This window comes from Octopus bimaculoides, chromosome 1 (genome assembly GCF_001194135.2).
Source record: "Octopus bimaculoides isolate UCB-OBI-ISO-001 chromosome 1, ASM119413v2, whole genome shotgun sequence".
In the NCBI taxonomy this organism is placed as follows: domain Eukaryota; kingdom Metazoa; phylum Mollusca; class Cephalopoda; order Octopoda; family Octopodidae; genus Octopus; species Octopus bimaculoides.
The window spans coordinates 81034400-81051984 of NC_068981.1; the positions used below are offsets into that span (position 1 = coordinate 81034400).

Below are 17585 nucleotides of genomic sequence, written 5' to 3' on the forward strand. Positions count from 1 at the left end.
TATGCATAATTATAAACTTGGACTAGCTGTGTGGTAAGTAGCTTGCTTAGCAACCACATGGTTCCGGGTTCAGTCCCACTGCATGGCACCTTGGGCAAGTGTCTTCTATAGCCTCAGGCCAACCTAAGACTTGTGAGTGGATTTGGTAGACGAAAACTGAAAAGAAACCTGTCGTATATATATATATATATATATATATGTGTGTGTGTGTGTGTTTGTGTGTCTGTGTTTGTCCCCCCACCATCACTTGACAACCGCTGCTGGTGTGTTTACTTCCCCGTGACTTAGCGGTTTGGCAAAAAGAGACCGATAGAATAAGTACTAGGCTTACAAAGAATAAGTCCTGGGGTCGATTTGCTCAACTAAAGGCGGTGCTCCAGCCTGGCTGCAGTCAAATGACTGAAACAAGTAAAAGAGTATATATATATATATTCTTGCAATGAGTTGGATGGAATTCTGTCGAGGCAGATTTTGTATGGTTGAATGCTTTTCCTATCACCAACCCTCACCTGTTTCCAAGTAAGGTAACATTTCCCCTTATCCAGATATGTTTTCAAGGAAGATTGTAAATGACGGACACTGCTTGCATGATGATCACACTTGATTAAAGTTATCATGACATCAAGAAGTCAAGGCAAAGAGACTGTAACATGCATACATGCACACTCATACATTTATATATGACAAGTTTCTTTCAGTTTCCATTTACCAAATCCACTCAAGGTTTTGGTTGACTCAGAGTTTGGCCAAGGGCCATGCAATAGAACTGAATCTGAAACCATGTGGTAGGGTGGGAAGCAAACCTCTGAAGAATTATGCATGTGGATTTGTACATAGATTTGTGTGTCGGTATTTATACATATGTATATACATACATGTGTACATGCAGCAGGTTGGCAGAGTTTTTAGTTCAAATCTTCACAAGGTTAAGTTTGCCTTTTATCTTTTTGGAGTTGGTAAAGTACCATTTCTTCTCCTTTTCTCTCTCTTTTCTACATTCTATACATTCTCTTTTTCTCTCTGAAAAAAAATCATCTATGGTCAGATCTGGAGAATGACAGGTTTAGTTAGATTTAAAATTCTTAGACACATCATATTTCACAAACAGTACCCCATGACTCCATCAAAACATTCCATAATTATTCTAATTTTTGTACCTGTATATATATGCATAAGTGTGTGTGCATGTATATATATATATATATATATATATATATATATATATATATATACATAAGTCTGTGTGCATGTATATATAGGCATTAGTGTGTGCGCGTAGATATATATATGCTTAAGTTTGTGTGTGTGTGTATGTATATATATGTGTGTGTGTGTGTGTGTGTGTGTGTGCATAAGTGTGTGTGTGAGTGTGTTTGGATGTGTGAGCATATACACACATCTCTCTCTTACTCCCATTTTAATTCACACTCAACTTGTTTCATTATATATTATGTCATATTTTTGCAGTGCTTTTGAAAATTTGTACCAATCCTTAAGAATTTTCATGATTAAATTTGTTAAAGAGTAATTTATGAATTAATCTGTCTGTTAAGCTGCCCTACTAAGATAACACCCTGTTGCACAGTAGTCCACAGATCTGCCTCTGGGTATGTATCTTTGTTTCAAGTATGAGTAAGAGAGATTGTTTCAGTAGATTCAATTGTGATTTGACCCTTTCAATACAAACTTGCCTGAGACTACCCCTGGTTCTATAATACAAACTTCCTGTTTTAAAGGGGTCTACCATATTTTCTAGCACACAAGTCAAATTTTTTCGGGCAAAAATTTACTACCAAAAATGGTAGGTTGACTTACACATCAACACAACTTTGGAAAACCAAAAACTTTTATGTGAAATGCAGTAGGATTTGGGAAGATAGGGACAATGTTTGAATGTTTACACTACATTGTGTACTACATCGACTTGTCTGCCAGAAAATAGAGTAAATTAAAACCTTCCATCAAAATTTCATACAAAATTTGTATTCCAAATTATTAATAACGATTATTTTGGTATTTTCTTATTACCAACTGCCAATCTTTTATTTACAGAAAGATTAGTAATTAATTTATTAAATAATCACCCAATTCCTTGCTCTTCTTCTCCATGAAGTAGTGATAACTATTCCAAAAGTCTTGATAAACTATTATACCTGTTTCACAAGTGTAATAATTTATTTACTACTCCTTTTTTAACACTTCAGCATTCAGATTACTCTGTCAAATGAAATACTTTATTCACATTGTTTTGGATTTATCATGCAATATCTCATAGCTTCAAGATTTTGATGTGATTAACTTTGAGAATAACATAAAGCCAGTAGAATATTTTGGCCGGATATTGCTGGTATAAGAGGGTTAAATGTAAATTAGCTGGCAATAATAGGAAATTATTGTTATTTTATTAAATTCTTCAGTGTTTGATAACACAAAAGTTAACTTTTCCAAAACCATATTTGTCATGAAATACAGTACTTATGTATTTGAATTAATTTTGGAAATACTTTTCTCCACACACATACACTGATGTCCATGGTTTACTGCTAACATTACCTTAACAGAAGTCACTATTTGCCTACATTTTACCCCTCACCCTTTTGCAAGCTTCTTAACCATACAGCTACTCTGTCCCACTGCACAACACCTGTGTCTTCTATTGTAGCCCCTAACTTACCCAATGCTTTGTGAATGACTATGGTAGATAGAAACTAAGGCTTATATACATATATGTGTGTATATGTCTTTTTTGTCTGTTTCCATCACCACTTTACTGTCAATGTTGGTTTGTTTATGGACCTGTTACCTGGCAGTTAGGCATAGAGACTGATAAAATAAGTACTAGATTTTTAAAAAAAATATAAGTACTGTGGTCAATTGTTGGATGAAAACTCTTCAAGGCAGTGCCCCTGCATGGTTGCAGTCCAATGACTGAAACAAGTAAAAATTAAAAATAAAACAAATAATAAATTCAGATTCTTGAAATAAAGATCCAAAATTCTTACCATAACACACTCATGTCATTGTGAGGTCAGTAAATACATAACTGTACTTAGTCTACTGTTGGTAAATAAGCCAGTACTAGGTATGTCATTTACTGGTCTCGCCTCTGGAAAATAGCTAAATGGGGGCAAATGTACATGAGGGTGGACAAGTCAATAGGATACTTAGCAACTAGCTGAGAGTTCAATAGTTCAGATCCTATCAATGGCACTGTGTTGTGTTCATGGTGATGACATTTAATTTACAATGCTTTTAACTCCTGTGACTAGGCTGTTGTTTAGTCTCAAGTCAGCTCTGATCCAGCAGAACTGTAATCAATGATGCTCTAACTATGATCATTTTGTCTTAGATATTGCATATCTAAAACTATGGCATACAGTTGGTCCTTTCTGAAGACATGTAGGACGTGATCTGTGAGATAATTAGCTGCTACTTCTTACAGGTTGAAGCAACCATATAACCTTCATTGCCTCAAAAGTCTGTGAATAAGTTCTGTGGTTGGTGTAATTCCCTGCTACAACCAGCACTAGCTACAGCATCGTTGCATTGATGAGGAGTTAATTAGCTTGTATTGGTGAGTGGTTCATTAACTTGCAGTACTGAGTTCAGTTTTGCCTAACTGAAAAGTTAACTCTGCTGGACATGATAGCATCTTATTCTTGGTTGTTTGCTTATTGCTGTGGAAATAAGAGACAAACGCCATCTTTATGAATCCTGACGATTTATAAAGGGATTGGCTTAACGTTTGGGTTTCACAGAATTGTCATCATCATTATTTTAATGTCTGCTTCTCCATGCTTGCATAGGTCAGATGGAACTTGTTGAGGTGGATTTTCTATGGTCAGATGCCTTTCCTGTTTCCGAGTAAGGTAATATTTCCCCATAACCAGACACATTTATATGGATGATTGGAAACAAAGGATGTCGTTTGCATCATGATGACACTTGCTTACAACTGTTATGCAATGGTCAAGCCTAAGAGACAGTAACACAAACACACTCCTATACATATATGGCAAGCTTCTTTCAGTTTCCATCTACCAAATCTTCTCACAATGCTTTGGTCAGCCTGGGGCTATCATACAAGACATTTGCCCTAGGTGCCATGCAGTAGAATTGAACCATGTGGTTGAGAAGCAAACTTCTTGCCACAAAGCCATGCCTGTACCTGTACATCTATAAAATGTTATCCACCCAACTTTGCGCTATGGTGATATGCTTATTGAGAAATTTACCCCAAAAATGTGAAAAATATCAACAACAAAGAGCAGCATATAAATTACATAGGAATGTCTTTTGATATCAGCTGTTCAAATATTTCCTCTTTTGCTATTTTGAGGATGTATCTTAAGCCTGGCATTCATGTGCGAGGAAGAGATACAAAAGGTAAATGTCCCACTGAAACAGGACAAATAGCTTTTTTTTCTTTTTTCTTTTCTTTTCATTTTATCATTTATTTTTTTCCAGGTGAGTGCCTGGGGTCACAATAATTTCTTCTTTAACAGAATCTGTGGCCCACATATCATGCGTCATTGAAACTATTTCATACTCGCTTAGGTTGTTAATCCTTATAGCATTAAAATTATCAATATGCAGAAAGACAATATTTAGTAGTCTTATTCAGATTATTTAAGGGTAAGTTGTGTTTAATGTAACAGAAAAATTAGTTTTCATACTTTTATAAATAAATTATTGAAATGTCAGTTATTCTGCAATGACAATGATGATTGTTGACATATGCAGTACCGTTATGTAAACATAAAGAATTCTTAAAGCCTGTTCACTTCCAATTTTGTCATTTTGTCATAAAGAGCAAGTTGGCAGAATCGTTAGCATATCAATCAAAATGCTTAATGGCATTTCTTCTGAGTTCAAATACTGCTGAGGTTGACTTTACCTTTCACCCTTTCAGGGTCAGATGAATACTAGGGTCAAAGTAATCAACTATCCCTCTCCCCCAAAATTACAAGCCTTGTACCTATAACAGAAAAAATATTGTCATTTTCTTCCTATAAGAGTTACAATCATCACTTTGTTCAATCCTACTATAGATCATCTTTGTTAAGTGTCTATTATTGTAACCTTGGGTCAACCCAAGCTTCGTTGGGGAGGCTGGGTAGATAAAAACTGTATGGAAGCCACACATCAAGATGAACTCTAGTTGAACTGAAGGAGCCATCCTTGTTACACACTGTCTCACTAATTGTGCCTGAGGCTTATATTAAGGTTACAAATGTCTGTGAAATACTCAGCCACTTATACAAGAGTAAACAGTTCATTTGTCGGAACAGCTGAAATACTCATCATTGAAATTGACTGAGATCCATTTATTTAATTCTTTTATTCTTTTACATGTTTCAGTCGTAAGGCTGTGGCCATGCTGGGGCACAGCAAGCATGGCTGTGTCGTTAAGAAGCTCACTTCATGATCAGATAGTTTGGGATTCAGTCCCATTGCATGGCACCTTGGGCAAGTGTCTTCTATCCTGGGGTAATCAATACCTTGTGAGTGAATGTGGTTGATGGAAACTTTGTGATAGCCCATTGTGTGTGTATATGTATATATATGTATGTGTGTGCATGTCTGTGTGTGTATGTTCATATTTGTCCCCTCCACTACTTGACAACCAGTGCTGGTTTGTTTATGTCCCTATAACTTAGTGGTTTGGCAGATTAGACTAACTGAATAAGTACCAAACTTAAAAAAAAAAAAAAATACACTGATGTTGATTTGTTCAGCCGAGCTTTTCAAGGCAGTGCTCCAGCATGGCAGCAGTCTAATGACTAAAGCAAGTAAATACATATACAATAAATGTCAAAGTCTGTATATTTGAGAGAATTTAAAGTGAAACATTAAACTGGAGTTATGGGTGAAAGTTTCCTCTTACAGATGTTAGTAATATGAACCATTTCCATGATGTTAGCATTACCATATAACACCACAAATCAATAGCTTTATGCCAAATGGTAGGTTATTTACCAGCTGACTAGGTTTGCTGGACTAGCACTGGCCTGGCAGTCCAACCACTACCACAATTTTCTTTACTTGAATGGTGAGTATTCTAATAAGTGAATCAATTGAACAACAATATAACAGGTGCAGCTGTGTCAAGTTATAAAACCAATAGGTGTATGTATTACATGTGTGTTTTATAACCAACTCATCTACATATGTGGGTTATACAACTGTTAAGTTGTGTATGTGTGTATGAAATGATTTCTGACTAAATGCTGAGGGTGTATTGTAAAACTAGTGTGTAGGGTGTTAAAAAAATTAATAGAGGTGTTTTATAAAACTAATAGCAATGTGTATGTATGCATCTAGTTATGTTATAAAACTTACAGTTCTGTATGTATGTGTGTGCTCAAACTTATAGTTCTCTGCTTGTGATATAAAACTTTTATGTAGGTGTATGTGATTTAAAACTAACAACTCTGTAGTTTTGTATTGTGTGTGTCACATAAAACTAATAGGTAGGATGTGTGTTTGGGTGTATGCATATTATAAAATTGGCTAGTTTTGCATCAGTGTGTGTTATAAAACTAATGTGTGTGTTATATAAAACTTATAGGTCTTTGTTTGTAAATATATGTGCCATAAACTAATAGGTTTATAGGTATGACACACAACTAATAGGTATGTATGTGTCTGTGTATTAAAATGACTGAATGTATTATATGTGTGTCACAACCCATAGATTATGTGCATATGTATGTATATTCAATTCTGATGTAGGGCACAAAACCACACATCTAAGGATGGTGAATTGTCAATTACACTGACTTCAATACTTATCTGGTTCAGACTTTATTGACTTTGTGAAAAGTTGGAAAATAAAGTTGACCTCAGTGTGTTTCAAACTGAGTTTATAGAGAAACAACTAAATTCTGCAACACTGTTTCTCCATTCATCCACTGATTCTGTTAATCTATTGACTTTATGCATATATCTTTTATCTTTTACTTGTTGTAGTCATTGGATTGTGACCATGCTGGGGTACCATCTTGAGGTGTTTAGTTGAACAAATCAACCCCAGTGTTTATTTTTTAAGTCTGGTGCTTATTCTATTGGTCTCTTTTACTGAACTGCTTAGTTGTGGGGACATAAACCAACATCAATCATTAAGCAGTTGTGGAAGACAAATACACACATACATATATAAAAGAGAAGCTTCTATGTAATTTCCATCTATCAAATTCAGAAAATGCATGTTTGTGTGTGTGTGTGTGTGTGTTTATGGCTAGCAGTTAACAGAAATGACAAGAGCAGCCATGGGTAAACCCATTTCATCAGCCAAGTTTTTATCCAGAATCATTAAGATTTCAGTGGTTGGAAAAAGTTGGTATTGCTTCATCTGGAAAGCATTAAAAAGTCAACTGCAACAAAATGAAGACAAGTCCTATGACTGAAAGCTCTTTTATTAAAAAGTCTTACAATTGAAAACAAACAAGATGGAGACAAATAACTAGCATGACAAACAAGAACAAATATATAATGCATATAAACAAAGAAGGTGTGTTTTGAAGACCATCTCCATCTTCAATTCATCAGTTTTCTTTAATCATAGGAGATTATGGATCTATACCCAGATTGGTTGTTTTAATCGCCTGACATTGCCCCATCTGATTATCATTTGAATGGAAAAAATATGAATTCTGTAGATGTGGTCAGAACAATACTGAAGGAGTATTTTTGATCATGGACAAGTGAATTTTGGAAGAGGGGCTTTGCAAGTCTACCAGGTAGATGGAAGAGCATTGTAAGAAATGAAGGAGAATATATTTTAGATTAAAAAATAACTTTGTTTATTTTAATTTTGAAAAATAAAACTATAAAAAAAACATTATTTATGGGATGACCCAAGATATATATGTATAGTGTCTGCCATGTAAAATGCATCCAGTACACTCTGTAAAGCGGTTTGCGTTAGGAATGGGGGAGCATCCAGCTGTAGAAACCATGCCAAAACAGACAATTGGGGCATAGACAGCTCTCTGGCTGGCCAGCTCCAACCCATGCCAGTATGGAAAATGGACATTAAATTATGATGATGATGATAATTCCATGATACATCTCACAGATACTCTGGAATGTATTGCCAGTTTCAGGTGTCTCGGGGAGTTTTGGATCCTCCAACATCAGACCTTCTCAGCCAGGGTTGATCAAGTTCCAGCTTGCATCCCAATTGGTGTAAATCACTTGTCTGCCCTCTTTATCCAAAATCACCTAGTGGCCTTCTCTACAGCTCACAGTAATAGCGTTATATATAGGTTCAGGTGTGGTTGTATGGTAAGAAGCTTGCTTCTCAAGGCAGCGAGCTGGTAGAAACGTTAGCACACCGGGTGAAATGCTTAGCGGTATTTTATCTGCTGTTACGTTCTGAGTTCAAATTCCGCCGAGGTCGACTTTGCCTTTCATCCTTCCGGGGTTGATAAATTAAGTACCAGTTATGTAATCGACTTTATCCCTTTGTCTGTCCTTGTTTGTCCCCTCTATGTTTAGCCCCTTGTGGGCAATAATGAAATAAGAAGCTTGCAGGACATCTTGGGTAAGTGTCTTTTGTTATTACTTCATGCCAACCAAAGCCTTGTGAATGTATTTGGTAGACAGAAACTGAAAGAAGCCCGGTGCGTGTGAGTGTGTGTGTGTGTGTCTTTGTGTTTGTCCCCTACCACCAATTGGCAAGCGTTGTTGGTGTGCTTACATCTCCATAACTTATTGGGTTGGCAAAAGAGATTAATAGAATAAGTACCAGGCTTAAAAAACGAGAAAGATAAGTATTGTAGTCAATTTATTTGTCTAAAAATTCTTCAAGGCTGTGCCCCAGCATGGCTGCAGTCTAATGACTGAAACAGGTAAACAATAAATCACACACACACCACACACATGCTTCTGCTAAACATTACCAAATTAACTTTGATTTTCTTCTTTAACAATTAAGCAATTAAGTAAGAAACTCAATTTCATTGTAGTTTTTATTGTAGATTCACCTACACCCCCTCCCAATTTTTTTTTTTCCTTAGTCCTTTTTTCTCATTTATACTGTTTTTATCTGTCATAAGTAAGAAACCATGTAGTTCTTTTATGCTAAAACAGACTCCACCTGAAATATCTAATGGAATTCTCCCACCCCATCACTCTCCACCAACCTATTTTGCCATTGGTAACAGCATTGACCACTGACCTCATTTCTTACAGCAGAGTTTATTAAGTACATCTGCTGCTTAATGAGCTATCTGTTGAACAATGTTTTGTTTTGTTTCCCTTCTTTTGTTTGTGTGTGTGTTAACACAAGGTTTGGGCACAGGTGTGGCTGAATGGATAAGAAGTTGACTTCACAAACATGTGGTCTTGGGTTCAATCACGTTTAACCCTTTGTTTACATTCAGATTATTCTGTCAAATGCAATGCTTATTTATTCACTACACTATCTTATATAGCTTTGAGATTTAAATGATGTGATTGTTTATTTTAAGAATGGCGATGTAGAGGAAGTGTGAGAGGCCAGATCTGGCCAGTTTGAACACAAAACAGATAAGATATTTGGTCCGCATATGGCTTGGTTTAAATACTAAAGGGTTAATAGTTTCTTTGATACAGGTCTTCTACCGATATGATTACCTATGTTAACCCTGGACATACATATGCAAACATATAATGCTCATAGGTTACAGGTAATGACTAAGATAAACATGAGTTTATCAGGAATCAAATTTAAAGTAAACAGAAAATGGAGAAATATTGATCAACAGCAATTGACTAACATCAATTATTGCTTTTTAATTAAATACAAATAGATTGTATCCCATCTAACAGTTGTTTCTGCTTCCAGTGTTATACAGTATTGCCATTGAAAATTCTGAAAATAATATTCATCATATTTGGAACATGGAGCTTCATCAGAGTGAAGAGAAATACATTGAAAAATATCATGGGTATTGCCCATCCCCATCTGGTTTAAAACTAAGTATAGAAAAAAAAACTTATTTGCAAGTATGGCTGTGTGTTTAAGAAGCTTGCTTTGCAACCATGTGGTTTCAAGTTCAGTCCCACTGCGCAGCACCTTGAGCAAGTGTCTTCTACTACAAGCCAGCCTAACAAATGCCTTGTCAGTGGATTTGGTAAATAGAAACTTTGTAAAAGCTCATTGCATGCGTATGCGTGCATGTGTCTTTGCATCTGTGTTTCTACTCCCCACTGTTTGACAGCTAGTGTTGGTTTGTTTACGTCCCCATAACTTAGGATTCAGCAAAAGAGATTTGTTCAACTTAACCTTTCAAGTTGGTCTCCCAGCATGCCTACAATCCAAAGACTGAATCATGCAAAAAGATAAGACTCATCATCAACATGACATCCATTTCGTGATACATGGTTTATATTTGCACTGACCAAGATGTCTTTCCTATTTGTTTTTTATTAATCCTTTAGCATCAGGCCCATATATTACACATGTTTTATGTTCACTATGGCCACATTCAGTCTTTCACACCTACCATACAGTGTCATTCTAAAAATATACAATCATATCATTGAAATCGTGTTGCTACAAGATTAGGCATGATTAATTCAAACCAATTGGAGGAAACAAGCACTGTTTGACAAAGTAATCATCATCATCATCATTTAACGTCCATTTTCCACGCTGGCATGGGTCAGACGGTTTGACTCAAACTGGTAAGCTGCACTAGGTTCCAATCTAATTTGGCATGGTTTCTATGGCTGGATCCCCTTCCTAATGCCAACCACTCCAAGTGTGTAGTGGGTGCTTTTTACATGCCAGTTACAAAACACCGGCATCAGTCATGACTACAATCTCATGTTAAGGGGTTAATCTAGGATATTGGGCAATGTCCAGCTCTTTAGATCTTCTTTTCTAGATTGTTTTTGACATATTTCAAATAATTTTTTAACCCTTTAGCATTCAAACTGGCCATATCAGGCCTGTTTTATGTTCAAACTGACCAGATGTAGCTTCTCAGATCTAGCCTACAATATCATTCTAAAAATATGCAATTACATCATTGAAACCTCAAAGCTATAGGATAATGCATGATTAATTGAAAATGGTGTGAATAAATTGGCATTACATTTGACAGAGTAATCTGAATGCTAAAGGATTAAATAGCTTAGTCAGCAAATAAGGGACAACACCTATGACCATTGTTTCCTTAAGGGAGCTCAAGCACTTATGAGTGGGAGAAAAAAAGATAGGAAGAAGCCATGACTCATTGATTATTGTAATAGAAAGTGGTACATTTAGACATAATACTCAATGCTTATAAGAAAGTGCATTCTGTTAAATGCATTCAAATTTAAAGGCCAGGGGTTTTGGTGTTTAGATAGATGACAATGGATTTAGATCTATCACCTATGTAATCACAACCTATTCACTGAATGACTGCAACAGAACATTTTTTGTTTTCGTTTCAATCATTATTTTTAAGTTTGGCACTTATTCTGTTGATCTCTTTTTGCCAGACAGCTAATTCACTGGGACATAAACAAACCAACAACGGTTGTCAAGTAATGAGGAACAAATAAAGATTCACATATACTCACACATATATACAATAGGTTTCTATTCAGCTTTCATGGTCTTTCTTTTGGATAAACATCAGTGTAGTGGAGAGGTTACAGTTGCATGGGTAACTACCATTCTTCATATGCCCAGTCTTGCACAAATATATATAGATGGCAACCCTCCTTGGTTGAAGGAGGCCATAGAGGATGGAGAGAAAAGAAACATGGTGTGTTAGTGTGTGTGTGTATCTTTGACATTCAAACATTATATGTCATGTTCATTTGCTTTAACTGCCATATAGCATGACACTATGTCTACACACTTTATATCCTTTTCCATTTGTGCACAAAGAGGGAAATCCTTTGTTGACAAGAGGACTTTTTTCTATTTTCTTTGTAACTTAACAACTACATTGCTATTAGGTCTAATTCTGGCACTAATTACATCACGCAGTTTGCAAAATGCATTTTAAATTCTAATGAATCCTTCAAATGAAGTTCATTGTTACATTGTGTGTGTGTGTGTAAGTGTGTGAAAAGTGCTTGTAGTATGTTAAAAGACCTTGTATCATGATGAGCCATCAAAGGGGCTCTGCTATAGGGTCATTTAGCCTGCTAGAAACAGCAGCCTAATCTTCAAATTGCACACTACTGTCCTAAAGAGAACATATTAGATATTGTGGTCCAGAATACTCTTTGTCTGTAAAAAAGACAGGATGGTCATGAGTGGAACGCCTTTGAACATAGGTTTTCTCAATCAGGGAAAACTTTGGACAAAGCAACAACAACAGTATACCACAATAAAATGGTAATGACCTCATTTGTTTAACACCACCACCCAGCCCTTGGGTATCTTTCGGCAGAGTCTATTCTGTTGTAATTATTCAGACCAGGTCTCCAGTTTGAAAGGAACTTGATATTTTGCCGTGCTTCTTCTTCTGCACTTTGTCTAGTACAGAGCCAGTTTTTGGTTAGAAAGTACACATGGAAATAGGTTTCCTGGTGATTCCTGCTACCAGATATAACTAAAACTGGCTGCTCTGTATACTGTTCAGCTGAGTAATTTACAGGAATCAAAGAAGTGGTTAGCAGCAACCCATTAAATGCTTTCTTCATTTTCACCTCTAGTCTCAGAGTTCCTGCAATGATAATGGGCACTAGATATGACTAACCTCATCCCAAGGAATTCAGTTAGTTTCAAAACATTATTGAAAGAATTCAGGCAGTGAGCTGGCAGAATTGCTAACATGCCAAATGAAATGCTGCTAAGCATTTTGTCCGTCTTCATATTTTGAGTTCAAATTCTGCCGAGGTTGACTTTGCCTTTCATCCTTTTGCAGTTGATAATATAAGTACCAGTTGAATATTGGGCTTGATGTAATCAACTTACCCCCTCTCCTGAAATTGCTGGCCTTGTGACAAAATCTGAAATCATTATTAAAAGGATTCCATTGTATAAAACACATATTTCTAACTAATAACAATTTGACTGAGCCACACATTAGAATTAGTTGGCGGCACCAAAAATTGATTTTTTAAAGAATGGCTTCTCTGAGAAATTTCTCTTTGATGAATATGTGGCACTATGAGAGTGTGTTCTACTGTGAGGAAACTACTTCCCATTTTTGTCCTCACAATCAATCAAACTGTTGGTCAATTTTACAGAACTTTCAAAGTTAGTGACTACAATCAAATCTGTAGGCTAAAGCCCATAATATTTAGTATGTGTGTGTGTGTTAAGTAGAATGAAATGTTCAGTTGCTGCAAGTAGAATGAAATAGCTCCAGCAACATGAAGATAGGCTGAAGAATATTTTCCAGATGCTTATCTATAGTTTGTTAATTTATTTTTTTAAGTTTTATCAGATTGGTAAGATTGCTGATATTGATGACTGTAGAAACAACCTAAAAGAGAAGGAGTGGGTTCCAGATAGCTATAGTAATAGTAAACAAGGATCAAGAAAGGTATTTAATGTGAAAGTTAGGAAGAAACAGATAAGAAGAAACATGGAAGCAAGAGGTGGATAGAATTGGTATGAAGCTTATTGAGTTGGTGCATAATTAATTATTGTGGCTTTTTCCAACAAATTTTATTCAACAAAACAATATGTAACAAAAACATCTTTAAATGATTATTCCAGAACATACTCACCATTTACTTCAATTACTGCTTCCCATTTGCTTGGCAGACAGACAGACCATCATTTAAAGATGTTTTTCTTAAATATTGTTTTTGTTGAATAAAATTTGTTGAAAAAAAGCTGTAATAATTATGCACCAACCCAATATTTCAGAGGAGCAGAAGTCACCGTAACATCGGTAGAAGAGATGAAGAAGTTTACTATTATGGCCATGAGCTTAGTGGTTGTAACCAGGGCCGATTTTAAGCCTATTAGACATATGTTCAAATTGGGCCCTGTGCCAAGAGAGGGCCCCAAGCACACATTTAAGCAGAGGATGCTATGATGACTTTTTAGTTTATCATTGTTGCTAATGGTGGAGGCTGAAACCCTCAGTACTCTTTGGCTGGCATATTACACAAAGCATAAAACATCAATCTTCAGCTTTTGTGGAGTAGAGGACCCTACTGACAATTCTCTAATTGGGCCTTGCACTTCCTAGCACCAATGTTAGCTGTAACATATTAGTGTGTGAATCTTTGCTTATTAGCTTGATGAATTTTCTTGTTAACAGTGTTGGGTGTTTGTATGTGCAACAACAGCCTAGAGATATGAGAGGTACTCTCTCCTGTGGGTCTTTGTAGAAGAGCATCTGAACAAGAATGAAAAATATTTTGTCCCTGAAGAATGAACCTGGTCTTTAATATGCAGCTTTGGAAAGTTATAAGATGTGCAGTTTCCACGAAAAGGAAATCATCATCAGAGATAGCGACATATACTCTTTCACATTCACACATTTCCCTGATTATTTACTCTACTAATAAAATATAACTGTTTGTGTGACTTTGGTGATTTCTTTGTTCTCAAGTTTTCAAAAATGTCAAAATAATCATAAGCTATTTCACTTTCATGAGTTGTATACAAATTAAACTTGAACTAGTAAAATATATCTAGGTAATCTGCAATAAATATTTCAACCTTATAGAATCTAATATTGTTAGCATGATTAATCAATTTCCTTGTTAACCTGACGGAGATGTAATAATTGCTAATATCCTGCTCTTCTGTACTCACATGGATCAGAGGTCCCCCCATTTTCATTCATTCACCACTGCTAAATCACAGAGCAATTACTTTTATGACTCACGATAACTTCAGATAACAGAGGCCATAAGTTTGCTTAATGGTTTTGAAGTTAAACACTGACTTACACTTTTGAAAAGAGGAGGTATTCACATTATAATCAAAATTAGGAAGTATCTACATTGTCTAAAGTTTTGTGAAATACACCTCTAAATGTTTGGTTCTTTACTGAAAATTCAATATAGACATATTTATTTTAAGCAAAACCAATAATCTATGTGCAGATCACTATTAGTTATCAGAACGTTACCTACAAGAAATGCTGATAAAAACTGGAGCTTTAACAGCTCTGAAATGTCAGCAAGTCAATTTATTTCATGACCTCAGTCTTTCAAGACACTGTGGTTTTTGGTTCAAGGCTCTAAGGTCATTTGTATTCAAGGTAATTGGTACTATAAATACTGTTAAACACAGTTACAGTTTAGACAGTATAGAAAAGTTGATTGGCGTTGAAGTGGATGACTATTTCAAAGACTCACCTAAATACTGCGAAAACTGCTACCCTCTTTATGGAAATGTCACCTAAAGTCCATTATCAAATTTATTAACTGACATATCCACACACACACACAAACATGTGCATGCATGTATACATTCATATATGTATATCTATTTTATACATACAAGCACACCTATCAGGCTCATATATATACAATACATACACACACACGTACCTCTGTCAATTACACACTGTAGTCAACCCTGCCACATCTGAAGTAAAGGACAGCACACTATGTATATCTATTCTATACATATGAACACACCTGTCAGGCTCACGTATACCATACACACACATGCACCTCTGTTAGTTACACACTGTAGTCAGCCCTACCACATCTGAACTAAAGGACGGCACCCTATGAATGGTATACTTCTCCTTTACATAACATGTATTAAAAATAATCTGCAAAGTATGGTCACTAAATCTATGAAGCCTGGCACTTACAAATGACTTGTTTTACTTAACCTTGCCATTCCTCTTCTTATCTCAAAATGACAGCAATATCTTTCATTTTCCTTGGATCTTAGTCAACATTTGAACACAAGCAATGTTCTTAAGTTTGATATAAAGTTTACATATAAGCTTAACACCAAGCTCTAAACACACTCATTTGACAAGAAAATTTATTTACAGTTCAGTGCCCTTTAATGAAACAACAAAAGTAGAATCTTCAGTTTGTCTTTATAAGTTTTTTAGTGTCTAAAAATCTGAAGATAGAACACATTTTCAGTATTTGTCTTTTGGAAACAGCTACCTCTTTAAATACCCTTTTAAAGGAGTTTCTTTTTCCCACCATCTCATAAAACCACAGTGTAATTCATTCATTAATTAACAGAATATGAGATAAAGACAAGAGATGTTCTAAAGTGCTTCCTTTTACCATTATTTTCCCTCTTCATGAATAGCATGTCCAATTCTTGATGTATGGTGTGGTTTTCTTAGGCACAGCTGTTTTGCTGCCACTTATGAGGAGGTGCTGAAAAGTTCCTAGCTTTAAGGGTATTGTGAAAGGCCTGGTAGGAGGCCCAACCGTCCAAGTTCTTTTATAGGGCTTAGAAAAACTGAAGGACCACTGCAATAAGTTTGTGAATCTGAGAGGGGAATATGTTAAATGTAATCATAATTAACTGATCCTCCTGTATTTTCTTTTACCCAAAGCCAGGAACTTTTCATCACCATGGTTGCAAAGTGAACTTTTTAATGACACAGCTACGACTGACATTCATGCTCCCAAAGTTTTTTGAGAGTTATTTAATAATCCTATTTTATATTTATGAAAACTAAATCTCTCTTTCTTTCTACAATTACGGGACTTTTCAACAGTTCAGAAAGGGATTTGAACCAAACTCTGTGATTTAATAAGACATTTACTAGTTACTATGTGCCTCATGTGGAATTAGAGGGGAAGCGTACCTCCAGAATATTTAACCCTGTAGCATTTAAACCAGCCATATCCAGCCCAAATATTCTGCATGTTTTATATTCAAGCTGGCCAGATCATGCTTCTTACACCTACTCTACAATGTCATTCTCAGAGTAAATAATCACATCATTGAAATCTCAATGCTACAGGATACTGCATCATTAAATCCAAACATTGTGAATGAATAAGTTTTAAATTTGACAGAAAAATCTGAATGCTAAAGAGTTAAAGCTAGGTTGACTGAGCCATTGACAACTAAGGTGGGTTTTCTTCTCCCCCTCTCCCCTCCTCTCTCTATTGTTTTTTAAAATTTTTCTGCTTGTAACTTAGGGTAACACTAAGCACTAGATGGGATTAACATTGTTAATGTTGTTGTTGTTTAGCTCCAGGTCAGCCCTGGGTAAACAGAACTAGAATGCCTTTAATCAGGGGTCTGTTCAATCACAGCTGACTCTGGGCTAAACAGCAACAATATTAATCATTCAAACATTAAAATCTTAAAGGGGTAATCAAAGTTACTGTTACATGAGTTTCAGCATATCTCAACAGCAACTAATGAAAACGGAATAATGATGCCAAATGGGTTTCTTTTTCTATTGCAAATTTAATGAAGCATCTAACCATAACTTCAGCTGCCTTTACACATAGCCTGAGCATATTTTAGGTCACCTTATCAGTTACTGAACTATTTTATATATATCATACAGTAATTGTTTTCTTTTCTTTTTAAAGAGATGTTTGCAGGGAATGAAGTTGAAAAGGTCTGGGAATGTTTCACCACAATTACAAAACAAATGTGTACGCATAACCACAAAATGCTCACACTCTCACATTCTTTCTCTTTCTTTCTCCCTTCTCATTATCTGTAGCTGCCCCCA

The 17585-nt window shown here is 35.7% G+C and overlaps 1 protein-coding gene across 3 annotated transcripts in view; it reads left to right on the forward strand.

The window, feature by feature from the left end:
- Nucleotides 1-17585, forward strand: part of LOC106874563 (breast cancer anti-estrogen resistance protein 3 homolog) — a 235446-nt gene that overhangs the window by 163596 nt on the left and 54265 nt on the right. The gene's annotated exons all lie outside the window — the stretch shown is intronic.